This window comes from Manis pentadactyla, chromosome 9 (assembly GCF_030020395.1).
Source record: "Manis pentadactyla isolate mManPen7 chromosome 9, mManPen7.hap1, whole genome shotgun sequence".
Lineage (NCBI taxonomy): Eukaryota > Metazoa > Chordata > Mammalia > Pholidota > Manidae > Manis > Manis pentadactyla.
Window position 1 is genome coordinate 119,123,273 of NC_080027.1, and position 26,719 is coordinate 119,149,991.

General features: G+C 42.3%; 1 long non-coding RNA gene across 3 annotated transcripts; it reads right to left on the minus strand.

Annotated features, from left to right (window-relative positions):
- Positions 1–22,509: 22,509 nt before the first annotated feature.
- On the minus strand, positions 22,510–25,812 carry LOC118925990 (uncharacterized). 3 transcript variants are annotated; one of them, XR_008999401.1, is made up of 5 exons: positions 25,520–25,812; positions 25,305–25,351; positions 24,393–24,518; positions 23,135–23,265; positions 22,510–22,808 (listed from the first exon to the last, which is right to left on the minus strand). It is a non-coding gene; the product is annotated as an uncharacterized LOC118925990 (long non-coding RNA). The 3 variants fall into 3 exon arrangements; XR_008999399.1 differs by having other exon boundaries at positions 24,393–24,507; positions 25,520–25,811; XR_008999400.1 differs by lacking the exon at positions 25,305–25,351 and having other exon boundaries at positions 24,393–24,507; positions 25,520–25,810.
- Positions 25,813–26,719: the final 907 nt, after the last annotated feature.

The window sequence follows — 26,719 nt, forward strand, 5'->3', positions numbered from 1 at the left end:
GCTGATTTATGTATTGTCACTGTTGAATAACCAACCTTTCAGCAACGGAAAATAATGCTGGGCTCACAACTCAACCATATCCCTCCAGGAAACCAACTGACCATGTTGTGGCAAGTTGACTGCATTTGGGCAGGAAGAGACTTATATTCCAGTGACCTCTTAGGGAATATGTGCTTCTCATTCCCACGGCTGGGTTCTGCATGTGTAGAGGTGCTATTTTTCAAAGGGGAAATCCCTGCTGAAATCCCATTGAGCTATGAACCCTTATTACCTCGGCGCTTCAGGATCCCTCATACCTAGAGACCTACAGGCAAAAAAGAAGAGTCACTGTTCTGGCTGGGGTAATGTACCTCTGTCAGCAGGAGGAAGCAGGGCTGCTGTCACTCGCTGGAGGCAGAGGGAGATGTTTGACGTGCAGGTGATCCACTGTGGCGTCTCTTGGTCCTTTCTTGACCAGTTTTAGAAGGTGTTATGACTTTGTTAAATTAATATTTGTTAAGTGGAGCACAGGGTGTCAGATGGTGAATCATGATTCAGTAACAGCTCACAAGAGAGACTGAGATAGAGAAGTTTATGACTCATAGATCCTGGGAGAAGTACACAGCATGCCTTGTGAGGCCACATGAGGAGGCCAAGTCACGGAGCAGATGGAAGGAGAGGCAGGATATAGGGTACGTGCTTTTATAATAAAGGTTCATGGGTGGAGTGCTTTGGTGTTGCCAGGCTAGAGCCATGTTGGCCAACTGAAACCAAGGGAGTGGGGTTTTGGTTAGCCTAGTGGAGTCTTGTCCAAGGAGTGCATAAGGCACACAGGTGCTGGAAGGCTGGGAATACTGTTAATTTCAAGGGCTTTTAAGGAAGTAATATTGACATAACAACATCAGAAACGTACATTTCCTTATGATTCTGCGGGCTACTATCTAGAGCATGCACTTATGAGAGGGTCTAGCCTCAGTTTAAGGTCCCTGCAGGCCTCTTGGCCAAAAAACATGGGTGCTGAAGCACCGCTATCATGTAGTAGTTGGAGAGTTGGAAATGGGTAAGTATAGCAATTCTTGAATGAGGAGGGCATGGTGATCAAGAGCTCAGACCCCAAAGAATAAGAGTGAAAGGGTGAGGGTCATAGCACCGCATAGGCCATGAGGTACAGCAGAGATAAGTTGAGGAGATCCCTAGTGGATAGCAGAGGAGGAGAGAGAGAATGGTATCACTTGTAGTTCCAAAGCCTGCTGCAGTAATGTGAATTGTGCAGTTCATCTCACTAGTCTTCCAGGTTTCCCCCAAGAGGGGGACTCACTGGAATCCTGGAGGAACTTCTCCAAGACCTTATGTGAAGAGGTGGATCCTAGTGGCACAGGAGGCAGACTGGGTAACACGCTATGACATACTGCCCAGATCCCCTTTCAGGAACAGGGAATTTATTCCCCCAGGTGCTGAAGGCAGCCTTCAGCTCAGTTGTTTTGGGGGGTTGTTTCACTTGAGAAAAATTGCTTCATCCAGATCATGCCTTCTTCTGGGGGCAACTTACATGCAGTCACTTATCATCATAAGTGAATAAGGCTCAGTGCATTCACCCGAAGTCAGGATAACTGAAGAGCCATTCCAGCTTCAGACCAGGTCCCTGAGACTTTCACTGGGCTTCTATACAACTTAGCTTCTCCTTCTGTCTGCCCAATCTTGTTTTTGTCCTCTCTCTTCTGCAGGTACTGATTCCATGAGCAATCCTTAAGTGACATCTGTATTTTGTAGTCTGCTTGTTGGGAAACCCTACTGAAATACCTATCTTGCAAATACCTGCATGTGTAGAGGTGCTTTTTTTCAAAGGGGAAATCCCTGCTGAAATCCCACTGAACTCTGAACCTTTATTGCATTGGCACCTCAGGATCCTCATACCTAGAGACCTGCAGGCAAGAAGAAGAGTCACTATTTTGGCTCTTACCATGTTCTCCACTATTATCATAAATGGAATGATCCTGTCTCTTCACCACTCCACATTCTTTGCTGCCTGTACAGCTGACGGGCAAATACTTTGCTTCAGTGTTATAATTTCTTATGTGGCGAACCCTGTGTTTTCAGGTCTTGTTCATCACACCCTCACCCTAGAAGTTTCCCTGATTAATTTTTCTCCATTCTGATCTGTGAGCTTTAAGCCACCTTCTTTTATTTCTCTGTACCCTCTATTATTACCTTTGTTGTGTTGTAATCCAGTGATTTGCTTATGAGTGTGAATTTCCCCCTCTGGGGTGATTTTCCAGCCCTGTACCTAACACGATGCCTGGCTCATCACAGGCTCTCAATTTGTGTTTGTTGCAGAATGAAATGCATTTGGTTTTTACTGCTGAGAAAACAAGGACAGGTACAGGCATACCTAGGAGGTATTATAGGTTTGATTCCAGACCACTACAATGAAGTGAACATCAAAATATAGGGAATCAAATGAATTTTTTGGTTTCCTGGTACATATAGAATTTATGTTTACACAATACTATCATCTATTACATGGGCAATAGCATTATGTCTAAAAAAACAATGTACATGCTGTAATTTAAAAATACTTAATTGCTAAAAAATGCTAGCCATCATCTGAGCTTTCAGCGAATTGTAATCATTTGACTTGTGGAGGGTCTTGCTTTGACGTTGATGGCTGCTGACCAGGTTGCTGAAGGCTGGAGTGGCTGTGGCAATTTCTTAAAATAAGACAACAATGAAGTTTGCTGCATTGATTAACTGTTCCTTTTATAACAATTTCTCTGTTGCATATGGTGTTGCTTGATGGCATTTTATCCACAGTAGAACTTCTTTCAAAATTGGAGTCAATCCTCTCAAACTCTACTGTTGATTTATCAACAAAGTTTCTATAATATTCTAAACACTTTTTTTGTCATGCAGCATCTTCCCCCAGAAGTAGATTCCTTCTCAAGAAACCAGTTTCTTTGCTCATGCAGCTCCTCATGAGATTGCAGTAATTTAGTAACATAATCAGGCTCCACCTCTTACGATAGTTCTCGTGCTATTTCCACCATATCTGCAGTTAGTTCCTCCACTGAAGTTTCAAACCCCTCAAGTCATCCATGAGGGTTGGAATCAATTTATTCTAGATTCCTGTCAATGTTGATTTTTTGACCTCTTCCTATGAATCGGGAATGTTCTTAATGGCATCTAGAATGGTGAATCCTTTCCACAAGGTTTTCGATTTACTTTGCCCAGATCCAGCAGAGGAATTGCTATCTACAGCAGTTATAGCCTTACAAAATGTGTTTCTTAAATAATGTGTTCAAAGTCAGAATGGCTCCTTGATCCACGGGCTGCAGAATGGATGCTGTGTTAGCAGGTATGGAAACAATAATCTCATTGTATATCTCCATCAGAGCTCCTGGGTGACCAGGCACATGGCCAATGAGCAGTAATATTTTGAAAGGAATCTTTCTTTCTGAGCAGTAGGACTCAATGTTGGGCTTAAAATATTCAGGAAACCATGTTGTAAAAAGGTGTACTGTCATCCAGGCTTTGATATTTCATTTTTAGGTCACAGGCAAAGTAGATTTAGCATAATTCTTAAGGGTCCTAGGTTTTGTGGAATGGTAAATGAGCATTGGCTTCAATTTAAATTCACCAGCTGCACCCTAACAAAGTCAGCCTGTCTTTTGAAGGTTTGAAACCAGATATTGACTTCTCCTCTCTAGCTATGAAAATCTCAGATGGTATCCTTTTCTAATGGAAAGTTATTCATCTACACTGAAAACATGTTGTTTGGTGCAGCCACATTTATCAGTGATTTTAACTAGATCTTCTGGATAGTTTGCTGCAGCTTCTCCATCAGCACTTACTGCTTTACCTTGCACCTTCACATTTTGGGGATGGTTTATATCCTTAAACCTCATGAACCCACCTCTGCTAGCTTCCAAATTTTCTTCTGCAGCTTTCTTACCTCTCTCAGCCTTCATAGAATTGAAGAGAGTTAGAGCCTGCTCTGGATTAGGCTTTGGTTTAAGGGGATTCTGTGGCAGATTTGATTTATCCAGGCCACTCAAAATTTCTCTCTATCAATAATAAGGCTATTTCATTTTCTTATTCATGTGTTCACTGGAGTAGCACTTTTAATTTCCTTCAAGAACTTTTCCTTTGCATTCACAACTAGATTAACTGGTGCAAGAAACAGAGCTTTCAGCCTATTTCAGCTTTTGATATGTCTTCCTCACTAAGCCTAATCATTTGTAGTTTTTGATTTAAAGTGAGAGGTCCATGACTCTTCCTCCCACTTGATCATGTGGAGGCCATTGTAGGATTATTGACTGGCCTGATTTCAGTATTGTTGTGTCTCAGGGAATAGGGATATCTGAGGAGATGGAGAAACACAGGGGACTGACCAGGTGGAGCAGTCAGAATACATGCAACATATATCTAATTAAGTTCACTGTCTTATATGGGTGCAGTTTGTGACACCCAAACCAGTTCCAATAATAACAACAAAGATCAGTGATCACAGATCACCATAAAAAATATAAAAATAATGAAAAAATTTGAAAAGCAAGAAATGCCAAAATGGGACACAAAGACACTAAGTGAACAAATGCTTTTGCAAAAATGGCACCAGTAGACAAACTCCAACCAGGATTATCACAAAATTTCAATTTGTAAAAAAATGCACATCTGTGAACACAATGAAGCAAAGTACAATTAAACGAGGTCATCGTTGCCTAATTATTCTTATCTGCTTATTCAATTTAAGAAAAAGTTTCCCAGTACCACAGAGAAGGGACTTTTTCCACTTAAAAGTTACTTTTATCTCTTTCTGTAGATCCTGGTCTTCTAAAGTTCTCTTTTTTTCTCAGTAGGAACCTGGTAAATGCTAACAGACTCCCTGAAACACAGTGTCGGGAAACAGCCCGGCTTGGCCTCAGGCAAAATCGCAAAAGTGGCCAACATTTGTCTTTGGTTTTCTAGCATCTCTTTCCTGTGTTCTTTCCCCAGTCCCAGCACGATGTTACCTCTCCTATTTCATTCTCTTCATAAAACTTAGCTCTAGGAAAAGGATTGATTTAATCATTCATAGCTTGGTGTGGCTTTAATGCAGTGTGTTGTCTCTTCCTCGAGTATTTGCATTTATTTTTACCTCATTTTTGCTTGGGGAACAAAAGGCTGTATAGAAAGTCTAATGAATTCTGTTCTTTCCCTTCAGAGCATCTATGTTTATTTTAAATTTGGTAAAGTATATAACCAAATAAAGTATATTTAATTTGTATATTGGGATCCACTCCATGGAGGCTGTGCTGGTGTCCAGGCCCAGGTCACAAACGTCGACTTGAGTCAGCCTTCACTTAAGGAAACACCTCTCTGTCAAGGAAATCTCACACCAACACAATCCACTCAGTTTCAGCCGGCTTCTCTTACCCTAGAAAACAGGACCTGCTAGGCTTACACGGTGATCTCCCACCTCCTCACCAACCATGCACTGTGGCCCTGTGGCCTCTTCTAATGCTTTACAGAGCTCATTCTTGTCCCAAATCTCTCAGGCAGAGCATTCCACTGCTCATGGGGCACCACGCTCCTCCAGGCCAGGGATTGTTTCTCTTGAATAGAGGACATTAAACTCATTCTAAAATTGTTTCAATTTTGTCATTTGACAGATGACAATATAAAAGTACAAATTTATATTCAATAAATTATGTAATTATTTGATTAATATTATTTTTCCCTTGTACCATGTATTCAATAAGAGTAGGGACATGTTTTCTTATTTAGCATTATTTCTTAGCACCCAGCATAATTTCTAGTAGGCTGTAATTTATATGTAATGTTTAATATAAATTTATAAATACTTGTTGAATAGTTGAGAAAGTGTCTTAGGGGCAAAAGAATGGTAGGGTTCAGGGCAGGCTGCCCCAGAAAATACTACTTTGGGAATGCACATTATTTCAAGTTGAAGATAATCAAGGCCCAACAGACTTAAGACCTTAACTGCCTAAAAGAATTTAGAAAGGGTGTCTCTACTGATAAGAGAGTTACCACCAAAGATAATGCTTTTTTTTGACATAATAAAGATTTCTCCAAAAGACATGACAAACATTTGTTTACCAAACATCTGCTCTTCCCGTCTTCCTGTGAACTGTCTTCTTTTTGAAGTCCCAGATCCTCACCCACATTTTCTTAGCTCAGGATGACATATAAACCTCAATTGCCTGACTGTTGAGGTGCATCTCATGTCTTTGGGGGGCTCCCGCATATGCAAAATTAAATGTGGTTTTATCCTGTCAATCTGTCTTATGTCAATTTAATTATTAGACAAGCCAAGGAACTTAAAAGGAAAAATGGGAAAATTTTTCTTACCCTACTGTTTTGAGGCCCAGTATGGGGCTTTTCATTGGCTGGACATTACTTACTCTTGAGCTGCTACAGCTGAGAGATCTTGGGACGTCTGACAGGTGCCAGCAAAGGTGAGAATTCTTATCATTACCAGTCTTAATGGACCTCTACCTCTAGAGTTTATTGGAAGAAAGCATGGAGAGAGTAATTTTCTTTTTCTAAATTTAGATTAGCAGGAAAAAATGATTTGTGTGAACTAGAAGCTTGGGTATAGTGACTCTGGTACAGATTTGTTATGAGTACTCTCGATTTCTATTGATCTGGTTCCTCCCAGAGATGCTCATTGTTTTCTTTTGTCTTTATCTATTTTGTAGCTTGCTTTGGAAAGCTGTAGGTCTGATGTTTTCCTTTTGTCTTGTTCTGTCCTGAGAACTTGGCTTTGTGTCCAGTGAGGTGTTCTCTCTGGTCTCTGTCCACTGGAAGGTGCATGTACTAGCATTCATCTGGTAGCCAGTTAAATAGACTGGGATTCTGGGACACCAACTCACCATTCACTGGGGTTCTGAGACACCAACTCACACCCAGCAACTTCCTGCTTCCTTAGTTCTAGTCCAACTGTGCCAGCATTTAGGGGAGTTTGTCATTAGGGGTTCCAGCCCATAACGTGCCTTTCTTGTCTCAACCTTTGTTGCTTTGTTAGTGTTAGAGAAGTCCCATTCCCGTACCACCTACCCAGAGTCACGGATTATCAGGAATATGCCTGGAGGCATCTCATATTTACATTGAGAGACTGGAGACACTGTTTTCACTACATGATTATTATTGCGTATGACAGTTTTCTGAAGCTAACTCTGGGAGTGAACTTTCTGGATCTTTTGGGGGCTCCATGTTTTGCACTCTCTTGTGGGACACTTCTTGCTCCCTTTGTTAAGCCATAGGAAGGCTTATTGGTTTGAGCCACTACTGAATAGGTCCTACTTGTCAATGGTCACACAGTGGAACTTTTCAATTGGAAAAATGTCTACATTTGAAAAAAATGTTTAGAGAACTTTCATCCTAAACAATAGTCTTACTGGTACTCATGGAAAGACCAAATTGAAAGGTATATACAAAGAAGTATAATGGCTAGCCTTAGGGACTCCCTTAACAATGCAAAAGAACAGAAATTTGAGAACAAAAATTCAAATCTCCATCCAACATAAATTCTCCTTCTTAAAATCTGGTCCCAGTTCCTCAGCAAAATTTCTCAGGTGCTAAAACTCCTCCTCCCCACCCCCCACCACCAAAATCCCTTAAACACCCAATTGCTTATTTTAGCTTTACTTTTTCCAGAAGATTTATAAAGAGCCCTCTGGCTTGACCTGTAAGCACAGGATATACAGGTCACTCAAGTACATTCTAAAGTCCAGAATGCACCTGGGATGGACAAGTCTTGGACATGCAGCTCATTTTCCTGGGCTCTACCATCAGGTTCTGTGAGCTTCAGGACTTCCTACGCAGTATCCTCTGCAGATATATTCTAGACCCCACCCGAAGAATTCATGTTAACTGGAGAATAGCAGATCTTTTAAGTTATAAAGCCCTTTTACCTCCCTTTCAGAGGATCCTACCAAACTTAAAGAAAAAATTTGAAAAATAATGACCATTCACAAGCCTCCTCAGAGAGGAAACAGATGGCCAGAATTTCTCCCAGGGCCTCCTACAAATGACCAGGAAATAGCCAGAGGCTGATAGTCAAGGCGTGAAAGGAACAATATTGAAGGCTTTCCCCACAAAAGTGAATTGGTCTAAGGTTAAATCAAACATTCAGAAAGGAGAACATGCAAAGGCATTTGTTGAAAGTTTTTTTTTTGCAGACTTTTCAAAACTCTGCACGAAATTCAGAAGATTCAAAACATAGAAATCCTTTGATTTCCATCTTAATTGGAAATTTTCTTCCTGTTATAAAAAGGCAAATTCAAAATAGTGTGGTTGAGTGGGCAAATTCAACCTCTAAACATTATAATGAAAATGGCTACCAAATTCCTTGGAGATAACTTGCAAGAATGCAGACAAAAAAAAAATCAACTCTTGATTTACAACTTAAACTTCTAGAGAACCAAAAAGTATAACTCTAAGATCATCTCAAAGTTCCTTCAGAACCTTTCCTATTTGACTCTAGACATTTACAAATGTTGTAAAAAAATCAGGCTGTTGGAAATACAATTGTCCTGCCCTTAATAAAAAGAAGAAAACATTTAAATAATAATTACTCCAGACTTCTGATACTAGAGAAATATACCCAAATTCCTAGGAGAAATCATGCATTCTTTCTCTGTCCCTTTTTAAGATTAAAGATGTGACTCTTACCTTGTCTTTAAAATGTAAACTCCCCAGGAGATAACAAAAACAATGGCCTGAGTCTATTTTTTAAAAATCAGTGAAAGAGACCTTTTAAACTTACATACAAGCTGCTAAGAAGTCTCTCTTGCCCTAATTCTAGGCCACAGAATCCTTAAGATTACTTGTCAAGGACAAATACAAATTTTAAAAGTGTTTTCCAAAAATATTAGCAAGAAGCTTTTAAGCATGTAACCTTTACTGTTCCATCTGCTGGAGACATAATTATTTGTAAACTAGGGAGTTTTGTATTGTACCTGATTCATGGCCAACATTTTGGGATGGAAACTATTTATGTAGGTCTGTATGTTTATATATGTCTATACACATACAATTTTCTACCTCCAGATTGTATTGCCAAAATTAATCCATAAAATTAAAGTTTTATTTAAGTCTTTTAAAAATCACTTATGAATAAAGTATTTCTAAATCTCAGAAATATAATAAAAACTAGCTCAAATGTTTTTCAAGTTCACATGATCTAGGGTAAACATAGCTAGTTCAAGTTTGTTGGTTTAATTAATACAGACATCTTTAGAGTTATCAGCATTAAGTATAATACTTTTACATAGGTTTACTGAAAGTCAAATAAGCTTGTTATATCTGTTACAAAATTTTGTCAGCAAGAAAAATAACTTAAGATGATAACTAACTACTTTAGTGTCTCATGACCTTTTCATGACTAATCTAAGTATGACTGTTAAAAACAAGTGAGTTAAATAGATGTAAGTGGGATAAAAATTTTTAGGTGAACTTTTCACTAATGATTGTTTTATAATGTGTCTAATTAAAAATAGTTTCCCAAATCTCTTTGAAAAACTCTACCCTTAGAATTTTGCTAAGTTAAATTATGGGAAGGCGTTAAATATCTAGACCATTTCCAACTAAGATAAAATATTAAAACATTAATTACTAAACATAGGCTACCTTTTATAATGGAACTTAAGATATTTGGGTTCATCAGTAAACATATACTGTACCATACTGAAAAATTTGCCATGAGAAAATATATGTATCTAGAAATTATAAAAATGTTTATAAATTTGCCAAGCCACAGAATGCTAATATAAAAGACTCCATAATTGTTTACTTCTAAAGATTTTCACTAAAAATTAAGATTTTTCAGGGTTAAAAATTCTAATATATGTAATTAAAGCCACCAAAAGTAATCAGGGAAACATTTCCAAATAAGGAAAATAAGATGCATGTTTTCAGTTACAGAAAGTGTAAGAAATAGAAAGCATTTTTGTTGAGGGAAAAGAAAATGTTTTCCTAAAGACGAGCTAATTATTTCAAAGTGGGAAAGAGGACGATCATAGGATAAAATATGAATGTAAAAAAGAAAGTTGGATAAGGGACATACAAAAGGAATGGAAAGGAATTTTAATGTGCAGTCAACCTGGCTAAGGGTAAAATAAATTTATAAAAGTTTATGAATTTTAATATAAAAAATAAGCTGGTGTAAAATTTGAATTTGATTTTCTTTCTGTTAAAAGGATATAGTTTTCTTGAACTATCAGTCTGCTCTTGATAAATTGTCAAAGGTTTTTCTTTAACCTTTAACATAATCTACCCAGAAAACAGAGATTTTGTGTCTTGTCAAAATAATTTCCTGTGTCTTTATCAGGTCTTTGATTACCTAAGAAAGCTGAGTCCTCCCTTTTAAAGCTATGCTTTTTCAACAATTGTTTACCTTTCCATATTGGCCAGCAAAACCTTTAATTGTCCCTCTGGTTAAATGGACAACTAAGTATTGTTTCACAGTGATTTATGATCCTATTTGACCACATATTTTAAAGCCTCTTTGATATTTTTGACAAACTTCTCAAAAATCAAATTCTGAATAAAGGCTTTTTGACCTCTAACTAAAATTGAAATTTCCTAAGGGTCTCTCATCTCAAAATATTTGTTCATCTCAAAAGGAACATCTCAAAATATTTATTCTCTCTTCTTACACAAAGGAAGATGTTAAACTAAGTAGAAAGTACATGTGACGCATTGCCAAATAAGAAGTAATACTAAGCCTTCTTCATATTTTATTGCATAGGTATGTGTTGTAATTGTTCTATAAGTTGTATGACATTCCTAGAAATCTAGTATGTCCTGGGGCATATTATCAGTTATAATGGCAGTTATCTTATAATGTTATAGGTCACAAAAATAAGCTAATTTCTTTTTTAATTTCATTGCAAACAACTCTCATCAGATCTTTAATGATGATCATTTTTAGGTCTTTTTTCATTTATTGTTATTGTTTCACTCTGATGTTTTTGCAAAAGTGGTTCATCTTCAAGAAGACTCATAAAGCACTCTAGAATACAGATTTTTGGTAAATTTAAGATAAAAAAAGTGAACTGGATGAGAATTTCTAGAGCTAATGAGAAAACTAGATTCAAATAGAACAAATAGTAATTACATAGGACTGAATGAACTGAGAAAGATGATTATGATTTTATGACTTTTTTATTTGGAATGCTGATGATTTTAAAAAATATTTTGTTTCTAGATTTAAGGAAATCTTTTTCTCTTTTAAGCTAACTATGACTTAGAACAAATTGGTAATGCCTTTGTAAACAAAGATAAACCACTTATCTTTTTCTACCTAATTGATCCTTCCAGAATTCAGAAGCTCTCAGTGAGTATTTTTATTTTCATGGCAATGTAGTTATTTGTATAACTTCACTCAGAATCTGTTCTCCTAACAGGACATAGTTGGAAACATTGATTATATCACCAAGGGTTTGACTGGAATGTCATATTTAAGATATACATACAAAGACTCAGATATGACTAGACAGTTTTAAGGAACTAAGGTTGACTTTAAGGAACAATAAGTCTCTTTGGAAAATCAGCCTGGTACCTTACTTACAGGGATCCCAGCAGCCCTGCCAGATAACTAACAAAGGTCACTTCTTGGTGGGCGCAGAAACTTAAGGATTTTTTAGGGACCTCAAAAAGAGAGGAATTTACCTAATTGTGTGGGTCGTGTAGATAAAGTCTGATGGCAGGTCCTCAGTGTGGCTTCTTGGCCTTGAGAGGCTTTTAAAAGTCCAATCTGAAATTCCTTATAATTAAATTTTCAGTAAAGCAGATTAAAAGATTCTACATGGTCAGTTGCTATTCTTGTTGTACTTAAATACATAATCAAGCTAAATTTATTAAACTAGACTTAATTTGTAAACAAATTAGTCTTATTATGGTTATCTTTGATAGAAATAGGGGAGATTATAAACAAGCAGTTTTAGGAGAAACAATAATACATACTTGTGGAGATTATGTTCTAGTTCTGTTAATTGTCTTTTTTGACAAAATTGAGGTTTTGTTTTCTACCTGTAACCTGGACTGGTTCCTGAATTCTTCTAGCTTCCTCCAACATTTGGCTACAGCTCTCCAAATTAATATTTCCATTTTTTTCCCCCTACCATTCTGATTTATAATCATGGAGAACTAAAACTGCTCTTTTTCCAATGCCATGCAAGCTAAAGTTGGAAAACTTGATATAAACTTCAGAGAAAGCACCACAACAGCTGATATATAAGCCATCTCCATGCTTGTTGCTGTGTGGGCCACTCAGAAAGATCACCAGAGATGTTCAAACTGCAAACCAGGAAAATCCATCAGATTGTCACTGCCTACCCTCACTCTATCTAAAGGTGCTTTGAGCCTGACATCTAAAAATCTTCTTGACTGGCTCCCTCAGACCTCAGAAACTTGTTCATAGTTGGCTCAAATCATTAACCATTGTTTTTCTTTTGTTTCCATAAAAATGTCTTTTTAAATACCTGGTTTCTCAAACAATACAGGCCTAATGTTGGGTACCCAGCTGCATTGCCACTTCCTGAAAATGAAACATGGCTTTTTAACTGGAACTGACCTATTTTTAATGCTAGAGATTAATGCAATGGAATAATGGAGTGACCTACCAACTCAGCTCATAGTACATGAAGCTTCCAGGGAGGCAGGCCGCCACAGAAATTGCTACTTCGGCATGCAGATTATTTAGAGTTGCAAACAGCCAAAGCCCAACATACTTAGGAAGAACTTTTAAATACCCCTTTATAAATACCTGCAAGAATTTAGACAGGGTGTGTGGACCAGGAGGAGAGTGACCACCAAAGATAACTTTGTTTTACATGAAAATTTCTTTTGCATGGCATGGAAAACATTTGTTTATGAAACATTTGCTCTTCCCATCTTCCTGCGAATTGTCTTCCTCCCCTTTCCAAGTCCTAGACCCCAGCCCCTTTCTCTTGAGCTTAGGATGGCATAGAAACCTCAGTGTCTGGCTGTTTTGGGGAGCCTGTGATGTCATTATGTGGCTCCCATATGGAATTAAACTTATTTCTTTCTTGTTAATCTGTCTTCTGTCAATTTAGTTATTAGATCAGCTAAGGAACCCAGAAGGGAAAAAGGGAAAAGTTTTCCTCCCCTACAAGGACAGGCACCTTCAAGGGGAAGCTTCCCACTGAACTTATGTCTCTGGTTCTCACTCCCCCATCTGTTTCAGGGCCACTTCACATTACCTATGATCTGGGATTTTCACTTTGCCAAGTAGCTCAGGGAAGGGAAAAAGAAAGGGCAGGTAGAGTGAGAGAGGCTGAAGAAGGGGGAGCATTGTTTGCCCTTGAGGCTGTGGGAAGAAAGCACCTGCTGGAATAGCCCAGTGGGGTGAAGAATGGCAGAGGCTGCATACCCGCCACACTCTGGAAGTGTAGGCGGTGTCTTCTAACTCAAGAAATGGACACATTTAGAAGTTAGGAATCTAAACAGGACACTATATGAGCTTCCTATGGGTTCCATAGCAAAGCACTACGCACTGAGTGGTTGAAACAACAGAAATTAATTTTTCCACAGTCCTGGAAGCTGCAAGTCCACGATCAAGGCGTTGGCAGGGCTGGTTTCTTCTGAGGCCTCTCTCCTTGGCTGGTGGATGGCTACGTTCCCTCTGTGTCTTCACATGATTTTCTCTCTGTGCCTGTGCCTCAGTCTCCTCTTGTAGTCACGTTGGATTGGGGCCCATCCATATAACCTCATTTTACATTAATTACCTCCATAGAGACACTGTCTTCAAATAATAGTCACAGTCTGAGGTACTTCAAAAGATAAATTTTTGGGGTATGCAATTCAGCCCATAACAGTCACCCAGCCAAACAGAGGCAGGATAACTCACAGGTTAAACGTACTCTATTTAGGAATACTAGGATTGGAATTCTAACTTTACACTTAAAACCTCTTGGACAAGTTGTTCAATCTCTTGAAATCTTAATTTCCTCTTCTGTTAAGTGGAAATAAAAATAATTACGGCACTAGACCTATTACATAAGACGATATGTGCACAATAGAATGCGAGGACATAGTAAGTACTCAATTACTACAAGTAGTAGTGGCTCTTGTTTTTGTTGCTGTAACTTATTTTTAATAGTTTCCTTTTCTGTAAAATGGGACAAATAAAAATGCTCATCTACTGTAACTCTGGGGGTAAAATGTGTTCCCAGTCTGGGGCAAATAAACCTTTGAAGCCAAAAATCAGTCAGAGGGAAAAATAAAGTGGGAGAAACCTGTTTATTGCTTACAAGAAGTCATCTACTCCTGCTCGCCCATGTCTCTCCCAGTCCTGGCTGAGAAGAAGCAAAAAAAAAAATCTCTCCAGTCCCAACAGAGGCTCGCTTCTTTCCCTGCCCCTTGTATTGATATGAAGATGCCTACTTCTCTCCACCCCTTGTGAACACCCACTGATATGGGGATGGACTAAGGCCAAGTGAGCGATTTTGGAAATATTGCAATTTTACTCACACCTACTTAGAGTTGTTCTGAGGATTGCATAAGATGATGCATAGCCAAAAGCTAATACATTGCCTGCCACAGGACAAGACCTCAAAAGTTAATTGTGGCCATCATCTTTATGGGACAACAGCCCAGTTTTCCCAAGCACTGTATCTTCCTTTTATCCTGTGGAAGAAGATCTGGTGTAGCAAAATTGTGCCTATATTTAATGAAATGCAAATTTTCCTGTCGGGACAGTTTTAACCAGAAAAGCCACCTGTTTTATGCAGGCGTTCATATTTTAGTTATTAAACCTGAAATGAAACAACATAGGAGAATGGACAACTTTTAAAATTATTCAGCTAAAGGGAGATGGGATCTGTGTTCTGAATTACGTAATAAGGAAATGCTCAGGTTCAATGTGGGGGATTAACCGTTTAATACTTTGTCAGACTTTGACAAGTTCTCCTATTTTCTTTTTACACCTCTCACTGTGTCTTGTATAATTAAGAAATAGTGCTGAGTTCTTGTCATCCACCATTAAGAACTAGTCACAGAGAGTTTCATAACATCTGCTTCTTGTAATCTTCTAATTATCCATAAAAATCTGGCAGAGGGACCTGAAGGTTTATCCAGAACACAGAATTAGAATACAAACTAGGGCGCTTTGCTTCTAGATACAGAGTGATGGTATAAAACAGGTACTTTCTAGCTTCTTATTTTGCATGCAACTATGTTTCCTGTTCAAATCAGAGTTCGGTGCATGTCTTCTCAGTAAAGACTCAATTTTGAAAAGCATCTTTTGACAAAATAAATGCGGGTCAGGAATGTTAATGGCGCTGTGTCAGACTCTGCTGTCAGTAGCTGCTCTGTTACTCTTTGCACAATCCAGTCAGACACTGTTACTTTCCTGTCCATGTCTGTGGACTTTGAGCTGTCCATACCCTGATAGGAAAAACTGGAGAACTTTTGACTGGGACCGATCCTTGTCTCTAGCAAGGTCACCTACTAACGTCCTGTTGCTTGTTTCTTGTAGCAGGTGCCTTCCTTGCCCATCTACCAGCCTGGCTTTTCACCTCATTGCTGCACCCTGATTCTGGGAATGCATCTTCCTGGATTCCTACATTGTATGCACCTGCTCTGCTGAACCACTACTTTATTCTTATTACTGGTCATAAAAATGTGTCTTCCCTTTGCCCATGTATACCTCCAACATCTATTTGGACCCATGGCTGATTCGCTCATTCTGCTCTTTGGTTCTGAATCCATAGATGCCTGTCTGTCCATTTGGTTTTGGAACCTACTTTGTTGAGTCTTCTGATCCTAGTGTGTCTTGAAACCTCACAGTTTTGCCTCACTTCTCCTGGTCCCACTGTCTCTCATTTTCTCTGCATCCTACCACCACTGAGATGCATAAAAACACTCATTTTCCTATTTATCATTATCATTCACAAAGTATGTTTTGTACCTCCAATCACCTTGAGAGGCAGGGGCTATGACTTCCTTTGTAGCTTTTTGTAAAGTGAAGGGCAAATCGATCTACTGTTTTACCTACGGCTGTAGACTAGACTTGGACTGAAATCTGACCTGCCTCAGCTTGAGTTTTCTCTACCCAGCCGCTGATGTTGTGAGCAATATCTTACTGCTCAGAATAATTTGTCTGTGGTGCTCATTTCTTCAGCAAATACTGAAAAAGTAACTGAGCATTATGAGTATCCTTTTAGAAATAGCTATTTGTGCTCAATATTTAATTTCTGGATTTATCAGCTCTACAGTTCCTTTTACAAAAACTCAAATGGAGGCATTGGGTTTTGGGCACTGCCAAGTCCACATGGTAAGTCAGCAAGACAACAGGAGGTTCTTAGGACAGCAAACAGTAGCTTGTTGAAAATAACACTAGACGAAGAGGCAGAAGACCTACGTCTGGCCCGGAGACTTGATTTTTGATAAATTACTTGACTTTTCCTTCCTCTTGAAAATTGCTCACTAAGGTTAGCTCTGAGTTTCCTAGCAACTCAAACACACTCTTGTTTCTTTGTTCCAAATGGGTGTCACTGGCCAAGACAGAGTTGCTACATCTTCGTTCCTGGATTGCAAAGATTTTACTTCTAAATAATCTATCTCATATCTTAGGCATTTGGGGTGCCATTACTATTTGAAACTGCTATGGATTTTCTGAGTAGGGATCACCTGGGCCATCTGCATGTGCAGAAAAGACCCTAACTTCTTCGTCACACTCAGAGCCTGGGTGGCCGTAACTAGCCCAAACCGCCCTCTTCCCCGAGCTTCTGCCTCCCCGGAGTGGCCGAGACACCAAGGACTTGAAGGAAAAGCCAGGAAGGGAAGCAGAGCCCAGCTGAGAAGGGGGTCCTGGCTTTCGGCTGAACTGCGAGGAGTGGCGTAGGGAAGGTGGGCTTTGAATCTTGAGCGCTCTAGTTCTGTGCTCTTCAGAGCGTGGTCCCAGCATCATGGCGGCAGCACATGGGAGCTTGTTAAAGAGGCAGAATCTCGGGTCCCACCCTGCATCTGCTGAATCAATTGTACAAGATTCCCAGGTGACTTGTATGCACAATAAAGTTCAAGAAGCACTGCTAGCTTATGAATCCACAGAAACATTTAAAATTAACCTCCAAGCATCAAGGAATGTTAAGTGGAGCCCCCTGGGTGGGGAGGAGAGAAGTTGCTGCCATTATTGACATGGGCTAGCCTGAGAAGGGGAGTGTGTAGTAGATAAAGTGGCATAGCTAAAAGCCAGGACTTTAGGAGGGCAAAGGAGAGTGATATGGGCTTCTGAGGAGAGGCCATCAACGGTTTGGCTCATAACCAGTGTGCCGTAATGGTGCAGTGATGAATGTACTTGATAAATTGATACGGTTATGTCATAAAAAGGGACACTTCCTTTTGTTCTGGGCTCTCTTCCTTCACAGGAGGCAGATGGTCATAGGGTAAGGTAATGAGACAAAAAGAACTCGTTCTGTAAACATTTTGGTTTCCCCCTTTGGCCTCTGTTTGTCCAGCTTCAGGTGTAGAACCTCCCTGGGGCTGGACAGTTCCAGGTGAGCAGTCTCCAGACACAACCCTTGTACTTAAGTCAGCTGGACACTCTAGGAGGGAACGGTGACATGGAAGCCAGGTGTCCAAGGGATCTGAGTGGCATAACCACCCCCATTCCTGTTTCTGAAAACCTGTGGGGAGTGAGCTCCAGCCTGGGGATAGCATGTCTGGTGTCAGAACTGCTGCAACTCTGGAAATCTCTTTAATGAGACCGACAAGGCATGGCTTTGGCACAACGCTGCTCTGCAAACCTCAGGCATAGGCTGTGGAGTGCTGAGCCCAGAACCATCACAGCCTCCTCGCTGTCCATGTGTTTGCTGTTTCTTGATTTACTTCTCTTGATTGTTCCACTTTCTTGGGGGCTCAAAACTTTTCTTTCATTAGCTCTTCACCCATTTCTTTTGCACAGGTACTTTCCACCTGCCCCCAGGAAAATAGTGTAAAAATTTGAAATGGCATGTATCCTAGAAAAATGCTAATTTGTTTCTGATGTGTGTCACACCTATTTAAGAAAAAAAGAAGAAATCTTCAAGTTTCCTACAGTATGATACATGTGCTGAATGTGAAGCTAAAATGAAACTCACCTAACAGGAAGGGGCTGGAAAGAGGAGATAATTATTCTAGAAGCTAAGGTTGATTGCAGTTGTGACTAAATTGCACAACAAATTTAATGCTGGGTTCCCAGCAGCCAAAGACCTGTGTGTAGTTACTTATTTCTGGTCAGTGTACACTAGACAAAGCTTCTTAAAGATACTTCTTGATAATAAGGTTACAATAATATTTTTGAGTCCTTAGATTCTATTAGGAACTTGCTAAACCTTTTGCATGCATTATTTTTATCTAATCCTCAACCAACACTAAGAGATCAGATAGAGGACTAGTCCCATGTGTGAACTCTAGAGCCAGAGAACCCGAGTTTGGGTCTCATCTCTGCTGCTCACAAATTGTGTAACCTTGGGCAAGTCCTTTACCCACTTTGTGGTTCAGTTTTATCATCTGTAAAACTGGAATATCAATCGTATCATATAAGGTGAATGGGAACATTAAATGATTTAATATACACAAAGCACACAGTGTCTGACCCGTAGTAAGTACTTGCCATTATTATCATTATTTCTACTTGACAGATAAGGAAATTGGATCTTAGAGAGGTTAAATGGCTGGCCCAAAGTCCCCTGGCCAGATCAGATTGGCACCATATCTGATTTGACCCCTCTTAACCACTTCACACACTGATTCAGAAACTGCAGCCGGATGCTAGCCGTGCACTTGAGTGCAAATAAGAAATTCGTATTGGCCTTGAGCAGTCAATGTTTGATTACCTTCGGTGAGTTTCTCATCTATAGATTATCTTCCAGGAACTTCTCTCAGCTATTCTGCTTGACGAGTCCTCTGGGATGGTATCTACTTTCAACATGACTTTAAGTAAAGTTTAAGTAATGAGGGAGTTGTATTGCAAATCACGGTGTTTTTTAAAAAATCTATTCATTCTATTTATATTTATTTCTAGCCACCAGTTCTTCCCAAATACAGTTGAACATACCAGAAATGTAGGTCAGTGTCTACCCAACTGTTGCTACATGTAAAGTCCACTTCAATACCATGAAACCTGGGGAGCTGCCTACCTTGTTCTTTCCCATGACCTCAGAGGGTGCCTGTCTCCCCAGACCTGGGTAGTGACGCTTGAGATCAAATGTGGATGTAATTCCATTATTCCCCACAAGGTGTCCCACCGGGCCTTGCTATCTGACTTAAGAGCAAGGGAAAAACAGGCTTCTTCACTCCTCCAAAGGGTGAAAAAGGCATTGAAGGGGGTGGAATGGTTGTGGGGAGGAGGAAGGGAGGTAGTGACAAGACTTCCCCATGCTGCTTGCTGCTTGCTGCTTGCTGCTTCCAGACAAAGACAATTTTTCGCATTTTCTTTGATGCATAGGTGTCTTTCTCCAGAAAGCCGGATCAGTTCCCTACAATTTAGGAAGCTTTATTTCTAGCAAACTGGTGTCTGGCTAGGGCCTTTTATCTCTGAGCCTGGGGATGGGGCTGCCTTCTGCATCCCCTTTCTTTTGCATGAAAGCCCCTGACAGCCTCCATGGGCTCTTCTTTTCCAGGGTCTGATCAGAAAAGAGAGAAGCTGCTGGCGGGTCTGAGTCCTCAATACTTCCTTAATCAGGGGAGGTCAAAGACAGGAACCCGTGTGCGGCTGTGGCACTAACTAGCCCCCTTGCAAACAGGAACCTAACCCGTCCATGGTACTGATATCACCATGACAGAACTGCTTCTTCGTCACTCTCAAATATGGTGGTCATTTGCTTCTACTGGTGGGAGGGGTAAGGGAATGTGGATCCACTGACGTTTGAGAACTGGGGACATTTAAAATTCCAGAGTCAATCTCTTATCCTTTGCCAGTGGTTGGCTCCTTGCCTGTCATGGGTCCCCCTCCCTTCTTCCTTTCTTTTGAGAACCACACACAACTGGGGAAGCTGGGGGCAGGATCCGAAGACTGGGAGCTCTGAGGCCACATGGTTTTTCTCTCGGGCACTGCTGTCTGCACCGGGGGTCTCTGCAGTCCCTTGTCCATTACTGGAGGTCACCCTAACAGATCCTAGACATTTGCCAGAGACCTGAGGTGTCCAAACGCATGCAGCGTTCTGAGTAGTCTGGCAAACAGGTGCCCTGACTGTGGGTTATTCTGTGATTGCAGCTTCATGCAGGGATCTGCTGAGAATGTGGACGGGAGGTCTTCATTACATGCTGGCTGCAGGAGCTTCAGTGTGGGATGCTTTCCCTATAAAAGACCTTTTAACAAAAACCAGAGTGTAGTCCTACGGGATCGTCCAGCTTCTGTATCCACTGCCTCATTATATGCATGGCTTTTAATATTCAGAGAGCCTTTTGCCAATATACATTTTCTCCTGAACTGGGAAACCGGAGCCCAGATGGGATGCATTATTGATAGGATTGTAATTTACTGCTCTCGGGTTGTATCTATAGTGTTTACCATTAGCACAACATATTAAATTACCAGTGGGTGTATATATTTGTCTATTCAGGTTTGGTCAATAATATTTGCCTTTTGCCTCAATAAATGATCATGAATAAAGAAAGCAGGGCAGTATTACTTTTTGTTGTTGAAAGGGTCTTTTGAGTAAATCATTTTCTGTGTTGTGTTTTGGTGAGCCATGCTTTGCAATGAAGATATTGGACATGAAATAGGGGTTGGCTCGGGAAGATGGATGGGGCAGTTCTCTCCAGCTCACGGCACACACCGGCTTCCCCGGCAAGCCGCTCTGGGCCAGGCCCAGGGGTTTCTTCTTCTGTAACAGGGAGTTAACAGTCAGGCTGGAGGTGTACAGTTCAGACCTCGGCACTGGAAACACAAAGCCCAGTGTCTCTGCTGCAAAGACAGTGTTTGGGATTTGGGGCGTGGGGACCCAGTAAAGCATCAGGTAGAATCTTTGGTAGTTCCAGCATTATGCCCTGGCTGGTGGTGGCCAGATGGCTCTGTGGTCACCATATTCAGCTCCAGCTCCCACTTGAGGCAGGTGATGGTTGGTCACACACACACACACACACACACACACACACACACACACACACACACACACGCATGCACGCAAATATTTTAAATCTTCCTTTAAAAAGATTCCAGGTCATAGGACTCAAACCAATCTGTAAATGGAAATACCACATCCCTTCTACTCTGTGGCCTTTTTGTTCTTTCAAAACTGTGAATGGAGAGTATTTGCTGGTTAATAAGCCGGCGACCCTCTCCCCAACCCTATTCACTATGTAATTTTTATGGGTAAGCATGTCTTTTAAAAAATGCCTGTGGCTTGGTTTCCTCACCCTTCTGTTGTCCCTGGGCCTCAGAATGATGGGGCAAGGGTGAGAGGGCAAAGTTTTGAATCTTTATTAACTTGAGGCAGGAAGGTATTTTGGAGAAATGCTTATTCCTCTTGGTTCCGGACTTCAGTAGGGGGGGCCTTTATTCTTCAGAGGCAGAGTCCCAGGGAAGGGCTAGGGTGGGTGGAGAGGCCCCTTCCTGCAGAGGTCACTGGCTGGGGGAGAGGGCTTGGATACCTCGGACCCGTCTCTCTGAAAAGCTGAAATTTCCTTTACAGCAGGCTTCTAAGCAAAACACGGCTCAGCCAGGCCAGGGGTATCTGTTGAGTTTTTCTGCCTGGGGCACATTCTGGAAGTGAAAACCGGTTTTTCTGAAGACTTATCAGAGCCAAGTTTTGTTGGGAGTTTGCCTTTTTAGCCTGATGGGCTCCCTGAAGGAGACCCCATTTGCCTGAGGGAGGGGCAGATGGCCGGATGACTCGGTGGGACTTCTCGTGGACTTAGGGGCCATTCCTCCTTCCCACAACCTCCTCCTTACCTAAAGAAGAGATGTGAGTTAAAAAAATAAAAGTCACACAGGCTTGTAAAGCCAATGAAATCAGTGCTAAACCTATCAAAGCAAATCATAGGCCCTGACAGCTGAGAAGTATTATTTGTTTTTTCCCTCCCAAATTTCTACCCAGCCTGGTGCTTTAAACATATGTCTTAGGGAGAAGAGACCCATACAAAGGCAATTACAATCGGTAAATGATTAATGATGGAGCTGACATTTTTATGTGTCAAATATGTTTAAGTGCACTAACCTTTGTAGAATTTACACCCACAGTATGTGAGATATATCTTGTAGAGCATCAGATGTACCTGAAATCTACTTTCACTTACATCTTATTTACATTTATTTTATTACAATATAAATAGGTCTTAAAGAATCTTTTTAGAGTTTTTTTTAACCCTATTCTGCAGGCCCTGCGGGCACTGTGGGGACACTGAGGACAGCAGGCTTCCTTGATGACTGCAAATAGAAATCCAGCCACCTGCCTGCAGAACCCAAGGACAGAGGGGGCCTGTGTTGATTGTTCCAGCTCATGTCTCTGTTTTAGCCCACAGAGAAGGTGACTTTGAGGGCCAGGGGGTCTGCATCAGAGAGCAAGAATCACAGAGGCAGGCTTTCCAGCAGACAGACAACTTTTAATTTTTGTATGTTACAGAACACGCACATTTCCATAGCACCAGTTTTAGTAAAGGAAGAACACGTGGCTTCCATGTGTGGTGCTTTGTCCAGCCTGCACATCCCCAGTGCCCCAGCCCCTCTGCAGCAGGCTGCGTGCTCCAGATGTGTCCTTCATCTACCGCGTCCCTCACCGGGCCCTTCTTTTTCTAAGTCAGAGCTACTCTCGCTGCTGCTGTGGTTGTGGCTGTGGCCCCGGTGCCAGCTCCACGCCTCCTGAGCTTCACTCCACTGAAATCTGGATGGGTATGAGACAGACTCCGGTGGAATGAAGGACAAGAGAAACACATGGATTGTCTGGGGGCCTTTCTCAGAGGGTGGGCTGCATGACAAGCCCGGCCTCTGCACGCAGGGCTATTGCCTGGCCAAAGGCCTTTAGGGTCTTGGAATCACAGACTAGGGGTAAGTGGAGGACCTGAATGCCCACAGCACCCCTAGGATATCAGCCTTCCTTCTGGGAGGTGCAGAGAGCCTGCTCCCCAAGACACCAACGTGTGTGCGGCACAGGCTGTCCTGAGTGGAGGGGACGGGGCTGCAGGGCTGGGAACTCTCCCTGTTTCTCACCCTTGAAGCCGCTGCTCCAGACAAGGCCATGTGGAACCTTCTCTGCATTTATCTGCTTGGGATGCTGGTCATCCTCTCCCTTTGCCTGTATCCGCCTGCGTGTGTAACTGAGCTCCGTATGTCGGTCCTGGCTGGAGAAGGCAGGTAGTCCGAAGTTGCTTTAGAAAAATCCACCTCCTATGAACTTGCTTACCAAGGGGATGGAATGCGGGGTTGGGGCACCCTTCTCCAGAATGTACTATGTGGAGGACATGAACAGCACTTTGCAGGCCCACTTGCCGGTGTGAGATCACGAGCAGCTGGGTGAGGAGATCCGAGGGCACCGGAACCCCTGGCCAGAGCCAGGCCCATCCGTGAGGGCAGGGGTGGCGGAAGAGGGGGAGACTCCTCAGACTCACTCCGGAAGACGTACAAGGCGGCCCACTTCTGGTGAGCCCACATCCTTTCCCAAATCTGCCTGGAAATGGCATGACTACATGTTCCTTGGGAAAGGGGTTGGGAGATGTGGGAGGGGAGGAGATAACCTGGCTTGCAGACATCGCACCAAACAGGAAAGACGGACACTATCTGGGAGCTTTCCATCCTCCAAAAGGAAATGCCCAGCCCCCAGGTGCCCCACAGCTGTTGCTGCTGCATCTTCCTGGCTGTGTTCGGACATGCCGGTGCATCAGCCCCGTAAAAGGCTGTTCTCAGCACCAACATGCAATTGGAGTGAGTTAGGGCAAATCTGCCCTGCTGTTTGGAACGCCTTCTTCCTGGGGCTTGTTCTGACCTGACGCAGGAGGCAGCACCTTATAAAGTGGCCCCTCCCCACCCCCTGCTTCATCCAGCCCCCTGGGTATTGGGCCTCTGCAAAGGGCTCTTAGACAAGGGCTTGCGGTTCCAGCCTCACTTTCCTCGGTCAGGGGGAACACAGTGTGCTGGGGACAGAATCTTGGCACCGAGGGGAAGAAGGCTGGCCCTTCCTCACCACTCAGCCTTTTTTTATGAATACTTAGAACTCAGTTACAAGAGAGAAATGCACCCTGCTTGTGAATCATCTGACTATAAAATCCTCCTGCGCTGCCTCTGACCCATTTCACAGTCAAAGGAAGAAAGAGACCAACTGATTTGGCTCTAATAAATGATGGCAGGAGTTTGTGGGAGGCAGTAGTTCTGGGACGGAAGGATTCTTTGCTTTCTCTTTAGATTTCAGCCCAGCTCAGAGGGCAAAGGGTTCAGTTTATCTCCCTCCAGACCCTCCTTAGCCCATTCTTACCCTCCCAACATGTGCGGTCCACCAGATTCTTCATGTCCTCAATCGGGGTGTGCTGAGTCTCACCCTCACATGGGGTCCTTAGCCTCCAGGGTGGATACTCCAGAGATGGCAGTGTCTGTAAAAGTACTTTAACCGTGAAAGGCCATGCAAATGGGAGGTGTCATTGACATTTGAGAGCCCGGAAAGGGCAGGCCCTTCCTTATCACCCACCCCCGGCCTTACTGAGCTACAGTGGCTGTAAGGCATAGATAGGAAAAGATGACCTGGGACCTGGATCAGGATACTTGACCCACTCGGGACCCCACACCCAACAGGTGCCAGCCACGCCTTTGCCAACGTGAGGCCCCAGTGACTCTCTCCTTGGCCACTTGCAGGGTGGGGGCTGGTCAGAGAAACAAACCATGCATGCCTAGAGTTAAGGCCATCCTGTGATTGCCCTCCTCCCCACAACTGCCCTCAGATCTGTGTGCCACACGGTTTCCTAATAACACCAATGTGGACATGAGAACCAAAGAATGGAAGGTCCTGAATTTCCTGTTATATCTACACCCTCCAGCCTAGGACTGAAAAACCAGCCAAGCCCCTGGTCCTCTGGTAGGTGAATCTTCAGGAAACCTGACGGAAATGCAGTCTTGGTACTTAACTGCTCAGTACGCACCTTATCACACCAATTTATATTGTCAGTGATATTTCTTGCCTAGGATCACTGGAAGTCCCCTAAGAAAGCACAGAACTGGGGATTTAGTTAAAATGTGGCAGGTTCAGCTGTTTTAGCCTTGGAAGAAGTTGATGATCAACTTCCGGTGAATGTGGCTTTTCCACAGCTCATCCCCATCTCTTCCTGCCCAATAAGACGTAGCCACTCAGCTATGGTTTTCCAAAGGCCCCCAAATCCAGAGATTTCAGACTCACCTGTAAGTATGAGTGTCTGTACCTTCGTAGACACGGTGTACTTTGAGCTTGATTCAAAATAACAAATACATTTTTTTTTTCCATAAGAGAATTCAGAACAAAGAGAGAAGGCTAGAGAATCATGTTTATGAGAGGAGAAGAGGAATTCCAAGTCTTGGAATGTTCTTTCACTCCTCAGGTTTAATGACAGTGTGTAAGAAACAAGAAACACTTACTGTATAAAGTGTCCAGTTCAGCAGACCTATGCAGAACAGAAATGGTCCCTGCGGAAGGTGGGGCCAGTCCTGAATACCTGTTTTCCCTTTAATACAAAAGAACAAGAAAGCAGAGGAAAGTAGAATTGGAGCAGAGGGGAATAAAAGTAGCCGGGAGAGAAAGAGTTTGGCGTATGGTGGGGTTCCATTGAACTTTTAGAAAAGAAGTTGGTAACAGACAATAAAAGAGAGAAACTGGTTTTTCCAAGCAAAGGTGAAGAAGGACTGAGCCCCTTTCAAGGAGGTGGTACTGGTTTCACTCTCTATTTATGCACCTCTCAGCAAAGCTTCAGGTTACCTACTGAGGCCAGCCAATGGGGAGAGGGCCTGCGGTGCCGGCTCCACCTCTCAGAACCCACACCCAGGGGGTCACTAGTGATGAGGCACTTCTGCAAGCTAACCTTGCTTTTGTATTGTTCTGTAAACACCAGAAAAGGGAGAAAAAGGGAGGTGAGGTCTCTATCATCGAGAGACTGCAGGTGATCAGAGTGCTGTTTCTGAAAGCTTTGGTCTCCCAAAGGCCCAGGAAGGATGAAAGATCTTATCTCAGCTAGAAGAGGCTGTATGTGTGTGTGGAGGCAATGGAGATCAGTGGCCTTTTGAGCTTTTAGCCATGACCCTGGTTCCTAGCTCTATGCAATGCACTTCAGGAATCCAGCAGACATGCACCAGCCCATCAGGGGACAGCTGTAAAAAGAGGCCCAAGTGCAGGGACAGAGGTCCAGCCAGTGGATACTTCCGGCATTTAGTACAGAGTGAGTTTGCTGCGCTCCCCTGCAAAGCAAGCGGTTTTTATAATACAAGAGTCTTTGCAACGTGCTCCCCTTCCATTTCTGGGAGTTGGGGAGAAGACCCTGTGTGAGGAGATATTAGGAAGTGACAAAAACGTTGGAGAAAGAATCAGCAAACCCATTAGGAAACATTAAAGAGGTTGGTCTATCAACTACTGATTATTCTAAATCTCCCTCCCCTGCTCAGCTGCGGCCCCCCCTTCCCACACCTTTCCCCTTTCCCGCTCCGCTCTCCCCACTTCTCCACTTAGCATACCAGGAGGGCACAGGAAGCTGAATTGTCCTCAAATGAGGTATATTTTTCTAGAATCCTTGCCTGACTTCCATTTGTCCTCAAGGCAAATCTCCTGGTGGGCTGCGCAGGTAGGTT